Source organism: Dermacentor andersoni, chromosome 1 (assembly GCF_023375885.2).
Source record: "Dermacentor andersoni chromosome 1, qqDerAnde1_hic_scaffold, whole genome shotgun sequence".
NCBI lineage: Eukaryota > Metazoa > Arthropoda > Arachnida > Ixodida > Ixodidae > Dermacentor > Dermacentor andersoni.
The window spans coordinates 234877806-234894565 of NC_092814.1; the positions used below are offsets into that span (position 1 = coordinate 234877806).

The following is a 16760-nucleotide window of genomic DNA, read 5'->3' on the forward strand; positions in this document are numbered from 1 at the left end:
CTCTGCCACCGTAACAAAAGGAGCAGTCTACAGCAGTACAGCAGTGAGCTGGTAACAAAAGAGAAGCGGCGTTACAAATAGTACACGCATACAGCCTACAACATATATACATCATACATCCTATACAATATGGGTGTACTTAAGCACTATGGACAGTTTATTTCTTAAAAAATCACATTAAAGATTCGCTCATATCACAAAAAATACTTAAAAGGAAGTCAACAATTGAAACGGAAATTTACATTTATCATTGTAACTTGACAATTTCAACGGAAAACAAAATCGGCGGAAAACAAAATTGACCGCAGTTCACGTTTGAACGTTTTTCTGGGTAGGCAGAAATCCAAAACAGAAGCAGAGTTATTTAACATGTCTATTACCTGATATTCCAGATCTTGTTTTCCATAATTAGTTCTGACTTTTTTATTTCTGCGTTTGGGGTTACGGATATCATATTGCGCCAAGACAGGTGTGTAAATACTGTGGAGTTTCTGTTTATAAATTCGCTGTGCCAGTATCCACAAATAGACTTCATTTGCAGGTAAAACATCAAATCTAGAAAAAAAGTGGTTGCGTCAGCAACAAACTAATAGTGCCGGTGTGGTTCGCAAAAATCCGGAGGACACGTTTTTGCAGCAGTTGTAGCCTATTGTAGTTGCCTTTCGTCGTTGTCCCCCAGAGCAGAATGCCATACAAAAGTTTAGAATAGAACAGGGAGTAATATAGTGATTGCTTTAGCCAAAGAGGTAGAAGAGGAGCTATTTTTCTAATACATCCAACAGACTTCGCGAGTTCGGAGAGCAGATGATTGACATGAGGGGTCCAAGACAACTCTTCACTAAACCATACCCCAAGGAACTTTTGCACGCTTACTTGTTCTAAATTATGTCCTTTGTACTGTAAGTTAATCATTTTTTTTGTGCTTATTGATTGGCTTAAATATCATGTACTTTGTTTTTACTGCATTCAACTGCAGTTTGTTTTGTTGCAACCATGTGGATAAATCATTTAAATAGAGATTGGCCGATTGTTCAATGTCATGCAGTGTTCTACCTGTAAAGATAAACTAGTGTCATCTGCAAAGATTGTTATTGTGGGTGTTCTTTGTAGTTCCGTAATGTCATTCACATATAAGAGGAAAAGTAACGGGCCTAATATCGAACCTTGCGGGACACCTAGTTTAATGTCCAGCTGTTTTGAAGAACTACAGTCTATTTTAACAAACTGACGCCGAAACGATAAGTAGCTCTTGATAAGGTCCAATGTGGTACCTCGAATCCCATAGCAATCTAATTTTATAGCCAAGATTTCGTGGTCAACGGAATCAAAAGCTTTGCGCAGATGGAGAAATATTCCTAAGGTGAAGAGCTGATCTTCAAAATTTCTGATTATTTGCTGCTTGACGGCAAGAAGAGCATCCTGAGCTGTCTTATTTTTCTGAAAACCATACTGTGAGGGTGATATTATACGATACTTGGTTAGATATTTGGGCAGCCTGTTATTGATTGACAATTCGTAAATCTTTGAAAACACCGGTAGCACTGAGATTGGCCGGTAATTCGTAATGTCAATTCTACCTCCTTTGTGTATTGGAATTACTTTGGCCAGTTTTAATTTATCTGGGAAGACTCCAGTAGAAAATGTGAGACTAATGAGATAGGCTAGGACAGGGCTGATAATTAATGACACTCGCTTTACAGGTTCAACTTTAATTTCATCATACCCACTTGCGACATTATTTTTTAGGCGTATTATAAGACCATTGATTTCTCTTTCGGTAACGGCATCCAAAACAAATGAATTTACTCGACGAAAACGCCAGTAGAGCCCACTTTGTTGAATAGACGGCTGGGGTACGGCTGCATTAATGAAATACTCGTTAATTTCTTCTGCTAGCGTCTTGCCTCCTATAGAGTCATTGATTACTATTTGTTCAGCTTTAACCGGTGATGGGCCAGTAAGGTAATTTACCTGTCTCCAGATCTTTGCCGGATCCGTTCGTATCCTAGCAAACATTGCTTCATAATATGAAAGTTTGGCTTTCTTTATATCAGCGTTTAATTGATTGCGATATTTTTTAAATTCTTTGAACAAGTCACCGTCTTTGCATTTTATGAATTTGTGGAACATATTTTTCTTCTTGATGAGTTTCAGTAAGGCGGTGTGAATCCAGGGCTTGTTAATTTTCGGATTGCATCTCTTATACTCTCTCAGTGGAAATGCATCATTGTAGCAACTAAGAATGAATGAATATTTGATGTTTAATGGCGCAAGGGCCAGATGTGGCCAAAGAGCGCCGTAGCAACTAAGAAAGACCCGAAGAAAAACCTAATACGCGGAATTTGCATCCTGCTGTAAGTACACATTTGACCAGTCAGCCCGCTCAATTAAAGAATGAAAATAGCTTAACGAGGAGTCATTCACCACCCTATGTTCAAGCCTGCTGCATTTATAGTTCGTGGTTAGGGTGTGTTGTGTAGCAAAGAATATAGGCAGATGGTCACTGATGTCGCATGATAATGCCCCTGCTTTGAAATCTGACGCATTCATGTTTGAAACACATATATCTATAGAAGTAGAACTTTGTGAAGTAATTCGGGTTGGCATAGAAATAGCATTTTCGCACCCATAAGAGATTCGTCAAGTCACGCGCAGAAGAGTCATCGGCCAACGTGTCGGTGTTTACATCTCCCAAGAGAAAGAACCGCTTATTAGTATTAATACAATAGATTATTACATTTTCTAAATGCTGTAGGAAATGCCGCTTGTATCCAGTCGGTGGTATGTACAGATCAGCAATTAAAAACGTGCTGGTTTCCACCGTTAGCCACTCTATATCCTTATTCATAACTGTGCACTCATCAACAATATGATATGCATACTTTTGTTGTAGATAAATAATCAGGCCACCACCTCTACCAATTCAGTCTAATCATATTGGCATGTAATCAGTAAAACAAGGGGAAGGCTCATCTTTGCTTAACCATGTTTCTGTGAACATGAATGCGTCAGTTAACTTGCAGGGACTTTAGCCAAATGTCAAGCTCATCTTGTTTGTTCCTCATGCTACGGACATATAAGTGTAATAAGGAAAAACATGGGTGTAAATATTGAAGATTTGATTTTAGTGTGGACGATTCAGTAATGAAAGAGCCGGTGAGCATCATACTGATTAAATGAAACACCCGGACCAACACAATGACGTCTAAGATTATTTGATGCGGGCGATATCTTCTTTGTTTGCAATTCGAATGGCATCGGTCTGTTCATCTTTCCGTGCCAAAATTTTACCCGAGCTGACCCAGACGTATTTCCATCCGGCCTTTTTCTTTTCCGCAAGGGCAGCACCAAGAAGTTGCTTGTTCTGTCGTGTTAAGTGCTCATTCACGTAAATGGTAGTGATGCCTGTGCCCTTATATCCCACATCTTCAGATGACAGCTTCTTTTCTTTTTTACTTGGCAAGGCACGTGTTGTGCTTGGTTCGCGATAGGAACCGTACAACGATGTTCTTATCCTCTCTACGGGCCGTGGGAACCCGGTGGCAAATGTCGATATCAGTATCAGTTACCGCTTCACCCACAAGTTCACCGATCTTTTTTTATCACTGAGGTCGAGTCGAGCTCCTCTGGCACACCCCTAATTTCCAGGTAATTACTTCGCTGATATTGTTCGAGCTCGTCCACTTTCTTTTCAAGTCTCTCGTTTTCCGCTTTGAGATGTCGATTCTGAGCTGTTAACGCTTTTATTTCTTTATGCAACGCCTTGATATCACCAGTAATTGCCTTAACTTCATCACAGGTGTCGCTACAGAAGCGCAGACTATCTTTTATTTCCCTCATTTCAGCCCGCATTTCCCTGCGGAAGTCTGAAAACGCACTTGCGAGTTCCTTTTCTTATTTCTTTGACATCGCGTCATCACGTCAAAAAGCAGTCAAAATACAAAATATATATATGTTTTTGGTTGTCCGGCAGCAGTGCAGCTAGCAAGGTAATTACTATAACGTGTCAAGGTCGTTTGTTCTTACCTGTAACGATATACAGGATGTGTAGGCAGCCGGGCACTCTGCAGGCATGTAGGCAGCCGGGCACTCTGCTCCGTCAGCGTAGGCAGAGACGAGGATGCGCAGTAGGATGCACGGGCGTCACGGAGACCAAAGGGCACAGGCAGCTTGCGTCGTTGATGGCCAGCCGTAGCGTCGATCCAAGGCCCCAGGAAACGTGTGGCTGTAACGATATACAGGATCACTTAGTCGCTCTGCTCGCTGGGTGCACTGCTGCCGGACTGAAGAGCGAAGCAGGGATTCCGGGCTTATGTAGGCAGCCGGGCATTCTGCTCCGTCAGCGTAGGCAGAGACGAGGATGGGCAGTAGGATGCACAGGCGTCACGGAGACCAAAGGGCACAGGCAGCTTGCGTCGTTGATGGCCAGCCGTAACGTTGATCCAAGGCCCCAGGAAACGTGTGGCTGTAACGATATACAGGATCACTTAGTCGATCTGCTCGCTGGGTGCACTGCTGCCGGACTGAAGAGCGAAGCAGGGATTCCGGGCTTATGTAGGCAGCCGGGCATTCTGCTCCGTCAGCGTAGGCAGAGACGAGGATGGGCAGTAGGATGCACAGGCGTCACGGAGACCAAAGGGCACAGGCAGCTTGCGTCGTTGATGGCCAGCCGTAACGTTGATCCAAGGCCCCAGGAAACGTGTGGCTGTAACGATATACAGGATCACTTAGTCGATCTGCTCGCTGGGTGCACTGCTGCCGGACTGAAGAGCGAAGCAGGGATTCCGGGCTTATGTAGGCAGCCGGACATTCTGCTCCGTCAGCGTAGGCAGAGACGAGGATGGGCAGTAGGATGCACAGGCGTCACGGAGACCAAAGGGCACAGGCAGCTTGCGTCGTTGATGGCCAGCCGTAACGTTGATCCAAGGCCCCAGGAAACGTGTGGCTGTAACGATATACAGGATCACTTAGTCGATCTGCTCGCTGGGTGCACTGCTGCCGGACTGAAGAGCGAAGCAGGGATTCCGGGCTTATGTAGGCAGCCGGGCATTCTGCTCCGTCAGCGTAGGCAGAGACGAGGATGGGCAGTAGGATGCACAGGCGTCACGGAGACCAAAGGGCACAGGCAGCTTGCGTCGTTGATGGCCAGCCGTAACGTTGATCCAAGGCCCCAGGAAACGTGTGGCTGTAACGATATACAGGATCACTTAGTCGATCTGCTCGCTGGGTGCACTGCTGCCGGACTGAAGAGCGAAGCAGGGATTCCGGGCTTATGTAGGCAGCCGGGCATTCTGCTCCGTCAGCGTAGGCAGAGACGAGGATGGGCAGTAGCATGCACAGGCGTCACGGAGACCAAAGGGCACAGGCAGCTTGCGTCGTTGATGGCCAGCCGTAACGTTGATCCAAGGCCCCAGGAAACGTGTGGCTGTAACGATATACAGGATCACTTAGTCGATCTGCTCGCTGGGTGCACTGCTGCCGGACTGAAGAGCGAAGCAGGGATTCCGGACTTATGTAGGCAGCCGGGCATTCTGCTCCGTCAGCGTAGGCAGAGACGAGGATGGGCAGTAGGATGCACAGGCGTCACGGAGACCAAAGGGCACAGGCAGCTTGCGTCGTTGATGGCCAGCCGTAACGTTGATCCAAGGCCCCAGGAAACGTGTGGCTGTAACGATATACAGGATCACTTAGTCGATCTGCTCGCTGGGTGCACTGCTGCCGGACTGAAGAGCGAAGCAGGGATTCCGGGCTTATGTAGGCAGCCGGGCATTCTGCTCCGTCAGCGTAGGCAGAGACGAGGATGGGCAGTAGGATGCACAGGCGTCACGGAGACCAAAGGGCACAGGCAGCTTGCGTCGTTGATGGCCAGCCGTAACGTTGATCCAAGGCCCCAGGAAACGTGTGGCTGTAACGATATACAGGATCACTTAGTCGATCTGCTCGCTGGGTGCACTGCTGCCGGACTGTCACTGGTAACTATAAAATTAACTGACGGACGAATTAACTGGCTCATTCTATTAACGCAATAATATATATATATATATATATATATATATATATATATATATATATATATATATATATATATAGAGAGAGAGAGAGAGAGAGAGAGGGAGAGAGGGAGGTTGGATATTTTATGGCTTCATATACTCGTCGAGAAGTGCAAAACAAACGACTTTGCACAACGCTGCTTCGCTTTACGCGAACATTGTCAATAAGATTATGCCTGCGCAAGCGGCCGATACTTCACAGCTGTGCGTGGTCCACTAACGGCTCCGGCCTAGCTCGACAGACACCGCGGCCGACGGCGCTTGCGATCCAGCCCAAGCTCGTTGAAAAGTGCTTATATGCGCCAGCACGATTAACGTTTGTACGCTTATCTGGCCCACAATTAAATGCAAGTGGTGTACTCGACGCCGTCGATGCGAGAAGCAAACGTGCAAGCGAGCAGCCTCTCTCACTCGTCAGTAGCTTAGTACTATAGCGTACTAGGCGCTGCTTTACTGAAGAGTAAGGGTGTGCGAATAGTGCCAGAAGCAAATCTAATATAATCGAATATAGAATACTTTTCGAATAGTTTTCTAATAATGAACAGCCATTCTCATAATTAATATAAAACGATGTTCACACCCTATTATATTTAAAGTTAGCAAGATTCTGTCATTACATTGTATGTTATAAAGCGTTGTTTAAGAAAAGCAAATTTGAACATATGGAGCAAACGAGTAATTTCTTTGCATGTATATGACTCTTGGAATATTCGCATACGCCTGCGAATATTCCGCGTTCGAGATAATTTTACTGAATTGGGAACGATATCGTGTCAGAATGCCAGAAACAACTTGTCGCTGGTGAAAAAAGAAGAAAGCGTCAAGAAATCTGCCAGCCGACGCCGCCTCTGTGGAGAGAACGTCATATGCCACCCGCGCACTCACTGGCTGCGGCCAAACGGCGGTGAGGTTGTTGTACGGGTCTGACGACGAAACCCTGGTCAGTCTTTCGCGCGCCGGGCGTCCGATCCGGCGACCCGACAAAACGCCTCCATTCCGGCTACCGTTCCGGTGCGTCGGCCGACGTAGCGTGTGCCGAATTGGACCACGTGTGTCCCGCTGCATGCGGCCCCTGAAAGCAGTTTCGTTCAGTGCATGCAAGGCTGATTATGTCAACCAATTTAACACCAGGCATAAAACGACGTGCGACAACGCCTCCCTGCCCAGGTCAAGTGCGAGCCCCGCTCCCTCTGAAAAAATAAAAAAAAAAAAAAAAATCCTGGCTATGCCACTGCGCGCTGCTGGTGGTTTTTCGTTTTTTTTTTTCTTCACAGCAGACGCCATGCGTGTGAGACGCGCAAGTACGATGCGCGTGACGTTGTCTTGCTATAGCAAGACAACGTCACTCGGCCACTCGGCGCGCTATAGCGCGTCGAGTGGCCCCTCAGAGGAGAACAACGCACGTTGCTTTGTTTAAATTTTCAGCTGTTTTCGCGACGTACATCGGTGTAATACTTTGCGGACGCGCGATCTTCGCCGTGTAATCGACCTATCGGGCTTGTCCAATTGCAATGTTCAAACACGTTGAGGGGCCCTTTAAGCGTGGGGTATCTTGATTTTGCCTGCACAACAATTAACGTCCTCCTAAAGAACTTCTCATTGGGCTTGCCAACTATCGCCTTTCTGTGCGATCAGCAGTATACGGCCAGTAGTCCTGCACGCCCCGAGTCAGACATGTACCCGGGCCTCGCAAGCACACAGGGAAAAATATATTATCGACGTCAACAGGCCCTTTCCGTCCGGCCCTTTCCGACGGCAACATCCGAGAATAAGAGGACCGTCGTGTCTGACGACTATCTTAAGTGCTTCGCTGAAAAAGTTGCCTGCCGCCTGCCGAAAGGCAGAGGAGCTGAAGTGGCACACAAGAAACAAGACGGATGATGCCGTTCAGCCTATAGCGGAAGCGATGCCGTGGCAGCTATGCATGATGATCATCATCATGTTATGTCTACGCCAGGACGAAAGCATTTCCCAACGATCTCAAATTAACAATTTCCTGCGTCAGTCGACTCCATCCTATGCCGGCACACTTCCTAATTTCATGACACCACCTATAGTTCTCTTGCCGCCCCCCGGTTGCGCTTCCGGCCGTCCCTTGGCACACACCGGTTATCTGCCGTATGCGCATTACGTGACCTGCCTAACTCCGGTTCCTTCTTATTTCAAATCGAATATCTGCTACCGTCGTTTGCTCTCTAACCTACACGGCTGTCGGCGTCATGCATTCCTTAGCACAGGCTCGGCTTTTGCACTACTCGAAATCGACCGGAAAGCTAGGCCGACGTTCGTTTGCGAACAGATTCTGATATGATTAGTGGCAGTATACCATGCGTTGACGACACAGAGTTCCGTATCTGGCATTTTTTATCAACGATACGCGTCTCGCGCTTGCAGGAAGACATAAGAAGACTGGTAAGTTCTGGTACATCAATAAGAAGGGCATTCGGAGGGCACTTGTCTTCGCTGGAGTGGTTTGGTGTTGTTCATTGCCAAGTTGGTCATTCCACTATGCCTCCTCAGGGCTTCATTGCTAAAGAAGAGAAGACCACAGGCAGGAAGAGAAGCAAGACCGGCCCCTTCGCCCATCGAAGACGTTGCTCAACTGGCACATCCTCTCATCCGAGCTGCTCCGAACAGCTCCATTTCCGGACGCATTGTCTGGCGGTGGAGCTGCTGCTATGCGAAAGCATCACCCTCCCATATGACATTCGACCGCGTTGTCGGGAGAGATGATCGCTTCTCCGCGTTGGTTCTGAAGGAAAATCTGTCTTTCGCCGTGCGAAATGGTGCAAGGTACCAGCTGCAACTACACGAGCTTTCTCCCAACTTGTTCTCACAGAAATTTATTTATGTATTTAATACTACAGACCCAAGACAGGGCCCTAGCAGTAGGGGCATGTACATGAATAAACGCAGCAGAAGGTGCTAAGAATCTCTGGGTCTCGACAGGCCGCCAATGGAAACTGACCCTTGCAACGTTTAACACCCGAACCCTCTCGAGTGAGGCTAGCTTAGCAGGACTCTTTGAGGAATTATTAGACATTGTTTGGGATATTATCGGCCTTAGTGAGATTAGAAGAACTGATGAGGCTTACGCATTGCTAAATAACGGCCATGTCCTCTGCTATAGAGGTCTCCCTGATAAGAAGCAATACGGGGTAGGATTCCTAATCCATAAGGACATAGCGGGCAACATTGACGAATTCTACAGCATTAACGAGAGGGTATCAGTAATCGTAATCAAACTTAATAACAGGTATAGATTAAAGGTAGTACAAGCCTACGCTCCAACATCCAGTCACAACGATGAGGAAGTAGATCAGTTTTATGAAGATGTTGAATTACCGATGAGAAAATTGCAAACTCGGTATACAGTAGTAAAGATGTTGAATTACCGATGAGAAAATTGCAAACTCGGTATACAGTAGTAATGGGCGACTTCGATGCAAAAGTGAGGAAAAAGCAGGCGGGTGAACATGCAATTGGCAACTACGGTGTTGATTCTAGAAACGCTAGAGGAGAGATGCTGGTAGAATTCGCAGAAAGGAATACGCTGAGAATAATGAAGACCTTTTTCAGGAAACATAGCAACAGAAAGTGGACCTTTAAAAGCCCTAATGGTGAAACAAGAAATGAAATTGATTTCATACTTTCTGCCGATGTGCAGGATGCATAGTGCAGGACGTAGAATTGATAGGTAGGGTGAAGGTACAGTGATCATAGATTAGTGAGGGCTAGGATTCACCTCAATTTGAACAGAGAAAGAGTAAAATTGGTCAAGAAAAAATAGGTCAACTTAGAGGCAGTAAGGGTAAAAGCAGACAAATTTAGGCTGGTATTTGCAAACGAATATGCAGCCTTAGAACAGAGAGATGATGATGATGACATAGATGTAATGAATGAAACCGTAACGAGGTTTGCTTCACACGGAGCGATTGAAGTGGGAGGCAAGGCACCAAGGCAACCAGTAGGCAAACTCTCCCAAGTAGCAAAGGACCTAATAAAGAAACGACAAAGAATGAGAGTGTTCAACTCGAGAGATAAGATAGAATTCGCGAAACGGTCAAAACTGATCAACAAAGTGAAAATAAGTGATATTAGAAATTTTAACGCGAGAAAGACTGAAGAAGCCGTAAAAAATGGACGCAGCCTGAAAGCAGTGAGAAGGAAACTTGGCATAGGACAAACCAATAAGTATGCACTGAAAGATAAGCAGGGTAATATCATCAGCAATCTCGAAGGTATAATAAAAGCAGCGGAAGAATTCTATACTGACCTGTACAGTACCCAGAGGACTCAGGAGTACTCTATTCGAAACAATAATAAACGGTATGCAGAAACTCCTCCTATAACTAGAGATGAGGTCAGAAGGGCCTTTGCAAGGCATGAAACGGGGAAAAGCGGCAGGAGAGGATGGAATAACAGTCGATTTAATAAAATATGGAGGAGACAATGCTAGGAAAACTGGCGACTGTCTATACGAAGTGTCTATCGACCGCAAGGGTCCCAGAAAACTGGAAGAATGCAAACATTATACTAATCCACAACAAGGGCGACGTTAAAGGACTGAAAAATTATAGGGCCATTACCTTACTCCCAGTACTATATAAAATATTTACCAAAATAATCTCCAATAGAATAAGGGCAACACTGGAGTTTAGTCAACCAAGGGAACAGGCTGGCTTCAGGAAGGGATACTCTACAATGGATCACATCCGTGTCATTAATCAGGTTATCGAGAAATACGCAGAGTAAAATAAGCCTCTCTATATGGCTTTCATAAATTACGAAAAGGCATTTGATTCAGTAGAGGAACCAGCAGTCATAGAGGCATTGCGTAATCAAGGAGTACAGACCGCTTACGTAAATACCCTGGAAAATATCTACAGAGATTCCACAGCCACTTTAATTCTACACAAGAAAAGTAGGAAGATACCTATAAAGAAAGGGGTCAGACAAGGAGAAACAGTCTCTCCAATGCTATTCACTGCGTGCTTGGAAGAAGTATTAAAGCTGTTAAATTGGGAAGGTTTAGGAGTAAGGATCGACGGCGAATACTTCAGCAACCTTCGGTTTGCCGATGACATTGTTCTATTCAGCAACACTGCGGACGAGTTAGAACAAATGATTGAGGACCTTAACAAGGAGAGCGTAAGAATGCGGCTGAAGATTAATATGCAGAATACAAAGATAATGATAAATAACCGGGCAAGGGAACAAGAGTTCAAGATCGCAAGTCAGCCTCTAGAGTCTGTGAAGGAGTACGTTTACATAGGCCAACTAATCACAGGGAACCCTGACCATGAGAAGGAAATTCACAGAAAAATAAGAATGGGTTGGATCGCATACGGCAGACATCGTGAGCTCCTGACTGGGAGCTTACCGTTATCATTGAAAAGGAAAGTATACAATCAGTGCATTTTACCGGTGCTGACATATGGCGCAGAGACTTGGAGACTGACAAAGAAGCTTGAGAACAAGTTAAGGACCGCGCAAAGAGCGATGGAATGAAGAATGCAGAAAGAGAGCGGTTTGGATCAGAGAGCAAACGGGTATATACGATATACTAATAGACATTAAGAGAAAAAAATGGCGCTGGGCAGGTCATGTAATGCGCAGATTAGATAACCGTTGGACCATTAGGGTGACAGAATGGGTACCAAGAGAGGGGAAGTACAGTAGAGGACGGCAGAAGACTAGGTGGTGCGACGAAATTAGGAAATTTGCGGGTGCTAGTTGGAATCGGTTGGCGCAGGACAGGGGTAATTGGAGATCGCAGGGAGAGGCCTTCGTCCTGCAGTGGACATAAAACAGAGGCTGCTGCTGCTGCTGCTGCTGCTGCTGCTGCTGCTGCTGCTGCTGCTGCTGCTGATGATGATGATGATGATGATGATGAGGATGACATGAATAAAGAAAAGAGAGATACAGTAAAATAATTACAGGGATGAACAAATAACATGGTGGTGAATGAATTATATACACCGAAAAAAAAACCGAAGAAGTAAAAATTTGGCAGACATTAAAATAGCATATATGAGACGAAGTTCAAAGTAGGAAGAAAACAATAACAGTAAAGCAGAACCCATCTACGATGACTATCCAAGTAAATGAATAGCCTAAACGCATAATGACAGTCATGTACGAGGGACGTTCCGAAAGTAAGTTTCGTGATTTGCACGTTGACAATACACCTTGCACCGTGACAATACACCTTGCACCATGACAATACACCTTGCACTATTTTTCCACATAGCCGCCACCGACACTGAGACATTTGTTGTAGCGTGCAATCACCTTGAACGAAACCGCTCTGGTAAAACTCGGTGCCCTGCGATACAATGAATTGTCGCGCAGCCTGCTCTACCTCGCCATTGTTTTGTAAGTGACGCGCCGAGAGTGCGGCTTTCAATGCAAGGAACAGGTGCCCATTCATACCGGATAACAGCACGCACTCCCACTGCCACATTGTCAGCACACTTCTGCCTACCATCGTGATGTGTACTCGAATAACCTCGGGCACCGCCGGTCTGCACTCTCTCTTCTTCGGCGCTCTGCGCACGCGTCTTTTCTCCTCCGCTGACGCTCCTTCCGGCGTTGAACCAGCAATGGGCGTGGATTCTTATGGCGATTGTTTATTTCACCTGGTGTGCCATCTTCTGTTTAAAAAAAAAATGACGACGCTTATTTTCGGAACTACCCTCGTTTGAGGCGTGTACTGCAACCGGCCTCTCTCGCGCTTCCCTCTGGACACGCTGAGCACTCTAGCGCAGCGGCCGCAAAGTCCACACATACTCAGTGGCACGCAGCTATAGTGACCCAAGTTGGTGTCAAGGAGGTTCATTTAAGAACGGCACGTATCCAGTGGCCCCAAGGGCACATACCCACGGGAACGGTCCTTATGGATGGATGGATGGATGGATGGATGGATGGATGATCGGTTTGACAATGCTAAGAATGCCATTCGCATTAATTGTAGGTGCGATACGCACAAACCAGCACGTATACCAATTCTAGTGGGAAAAAAGGGTGCATTAATGCAAGCAAGTGGACACACCAACGAAGTCTCCAGAAAGCTGACAATAATAATAAAGAAGGAAAAGTTGGAATGCATGGAACAAAAGTCATGTGAAAAAAGAGCGCAGTTAGAACGTACGTTGGCAACGTATAGCAATACCATTAACACTAAAGACATATGTTCAAGCGAATCCGTGTTTGTCAGTTGCGATAACGCCAGGCGGTTCCAATCTGTTGAAGTGCGTGGGGAGATATAAAATGTAAATTGTTTAGTTCTGATTATACAAACTGTTAAAGGGGGATGGGTAAAGCGCATCTACCTTCGGAAAGGTACCGCCTTCTCCTCTCTCCTGCACCGTCTCCTCTCCTAAACCGCTTGGTTTTTTCTTTGCTTTTTGTTTCCGAAAGCAAATCGACGGTGGCGCCCCCTCGAAAGTTCCCGTTGAAGCTTTCAGGCCCGGCGAGCGCCGCCGCCGCAGCTGAGAAAGAACCTCAGAAGGACTGAGCCGCCGCCACAGCTCAGTCCGATTGGACGATTCATTGGACGATTGCTGTCTGCGCTATCACGTTACAGCAATAATCCAATCGGAGATACAGGAGAGGGAGAAGCGGCGTTGTTCAAGAGATGGTGGTACTTTCCCGAAGGTAGAGGAGCTTTAGGGACTGTACGGTAAACCGACCAAAAAATGCATTTTAAGGTTTTAGCACCAAAAAGTTGTACAAGTCCCGATGAGCAAGTCGGTGCAAGTGGAACTGTGAACGAGCGCTCCAAGCCATTTAAACAACGCGCCAAAAGTCACGCCCCCTGGGAATTAAAAATGGCAGGCGCGCACCGCGTTTACGTGACATGTTATTTGCCTCGGGTGCTGCATTTCGGTGTTTAATCGCATAATTCTACTTGTAAGGCCAACCTTAGGCAATTCATTGCTAGTTTGTCAGTTAACGCTGCAACTTTCGCCATTGGGCGGCGTTACTATACTGTATTACACGGTCGCTACTGCTGCGTTGCTACTGCTGCGTTGGTGTTTTGGACAATTTTGTTCACGTTTTGCTTGTTTTGTGCATCATTTTAGTACGTTGGGGTGCCACAACATGCCAAGAAGTAATGCGAAGTGGGCGAGGAAGAGAAAATTTCAGCGTAATCAGCACGTGGAGAAAAATACTGGCGACAAGAGCAGCAACAACGATGCATTTCGTAGCGCGGGCTTTTTAAAAGTATGTGAAAGTTCTCTATGTGGCAGCTTCAACGTCGACAGAGCAAATACATCGGGGTTTCATTTTATTGTCATTACGATCCTTCGGGATTTTTAACGGGACAGCGTTAAGGAGCTCGCGTCGCAGAAAAGCCGGTGTCGTCGGCGTCGGCGGCGTTAATTTCTGGAGGCACTTGCAAGATGGGCTGCAAGCTTCCCACCCAGCCCATATTGCAAACTTGCAAGATGGGCTGGGTGGGAATCGAACCAGGGTCTCCGGAGTGTGAGACGGAGACGCTACCACTCAGCCACGAGTTCGATACTACAAAGCGCTACAAAAGCGTGTCTAGTGAATGCGGTGTTGCATTAGAAACGAGCCGTAGAAAGTTATACTGCGGTGTATATCTGTCATTATGAACATGTAACTTACAGAAGCCGCAGTTACACGAGTAGCGAAGTACGTTTCCGCTACATTTCTTCTGCGCTTTCCGCACACGCAGAGCCATCTTGCGGCAAACCCAGAAGACCCGCTCCTCTCAATGTACGGCGCTGCCCCGACAGGTGGCGCGCCACGCGCGCATTGGGGCTGTGCGGGGACCGGCGCGAGGCGCGTCGCGGCCCGGGCACCCTCTCCCCTGACGACGCATCGCCGTGCTCCCTCAAGGGTTGCAGAATCAAGCGTCCTTCCTTTCTTTAGATCACTATCTGTCTATTTCTCTGCCTGTGCCGATCACGACGTTTGGCTGGCGTACATCGTTTCCCCCTCCGAGACACCAAGTTCTTTGGTTCGTTCCGCTTTCTCAGGCGCACGTTTCGTTGCCGCGCCGAACGCTGCGTTGCTCGACGCTCACCGCATGATTGGTGGGTGAAAAGTCCGATGCTGGGCGCCTCGTAAGTGATCGCTGCGCCGTAGCGCATTGTCTTACACCCCTTGGCGGGTCGACGGGAACGCTGTCGCGTTCCACTCTTGAAGGCGAAGCTTAAGCGTCCTCCAATTTTTTTTTTTCAATCGTGTGCTGTGTGCAAGAAATGCAAGAAAGGTGAGCTTCACCTGGAAGAAGACGGTGAGTTGAGAAGTGGGCTAACATCTACCATGAGTGTCTCTTGCACGGAATGTGCTGAGGTGACGACGTTTCAAACATCAAAAAAATCTCAAAGAGGCATGTGTGAGACAAATGAACGCTTCGTCTGTGCGATACGAACATGTGGAGAGGGATTGCAGGCTGGACGTGTGATGTGTGAAGTCTCGAACATGCCACCCCCACCGACTAATTTTACGTTATACACCCCACGTCTACTTGACACAGTCGCTTCTGTTGCGGCTAAAAGCATGGCCGTAGCCTGTGAAGAAGTGAAGCTTGAACAACGGAAAAGTGATGAACCACTAGAGGTAGCCGTCACTGTGGATGGAACGTGGATGAAGAGAGGACAGTCATCATTGCATCATGTTGTCACCGTCTTATCCGCGGATACCAGCAAAGTGCTGGACTTCTAAGTCGAGACTGCGTTCTGCCATCTCTGTGCCCGGGACCTGCATTTAATCACCGGATTAATCACTAGGAGTGCAAAATTACTCACGGAGGACCATCTGGAGGTACGGAAGCCGCAGGACCTGGGAAAATCTTTGCGAGATCCGCTGAAACGCACAACCTGGTGTACACGACACACATTGGCGATGGGGGCAGCAAGGCGTACCTGACTGTGAAGGAAGCGAAGCCCTACAATAAAGGCATAGCGAAGCACGAGTGATGTCGTCCATGTCCAAAAGCGCATGGGCACCAGGCTCCGAAACCTGAAAACAAGCTTCAGGGGGAAGAAGCTGTCAAATGGACTGTCACTGACTGGGAGGGGACGCCTTACGGCAAAGGAGATTCAATCCCTACAATTCTACTATACGGGAAAATACCAATAGCCTGAAAAACAGGCAGAAAATAGTGTGGGCCATCTATTTACATAAGGTTCCCACCGATGAAAACCAACCCTAACCATGGACTATGCCCACAGAGACCTTCATCATGGTGGGGGTGCAACCGTAGCCTCAGTGATGGCGGTCCTGAGGCATACACAGCCTTCCGAGAGCTGTCCTGGAAGCAATCAAGCGAGTCTTTCAGGCCTTGTCAGCGCCAGCCCTCCTCAGAAAGTGCCTGCATGGCAGAACACAGAATACAAATTAGTCACTGAATCAGCTTATCTGGTGCCGCTGCCCCAAAACTAAATTTATTGGGGCCGACACATTAAAGATTGCCACCTACCAGACTGTGCCTTACTTCAGTGATGAAAACACCACAATAAAGACTGTTTCGAAAGCACTTGGCATTAGCCCATGTGTATATTGTGACTAGCTCTCAGCCACTTGAATAAAGAGCGGGTTGCCATGGTTGAGTTCCGCAGCTCCGCAAAAAGCAAAGAACAGAGAAGGAGGAAGGAAACATCAGGAAAGGCTTCGCTGATAACAGCAAGAAAACAAGAAGTGATGTATATCCTGCTGATGCCTTTTGAACTT

General features: G+C 46.9%; 1 long non-coding RNA gene and 1 pseudogene across 1 annotated transcript in view; both read left to right on the forward strand.

Moving 5' to 3' along the window:
* The window catches only part of LOC140219835 (uncharacterized), a 176789-nt gene that overhangs the window by 93055 nt on the left and 66974 nt on the right, over window positions 1-16760 (forward strand). The window lies entirely within an intron of this gene.
* LOC140215476 (uncharacterized) lies at window positions 15510-16756 on the forward strand (annotated as a pseudogene).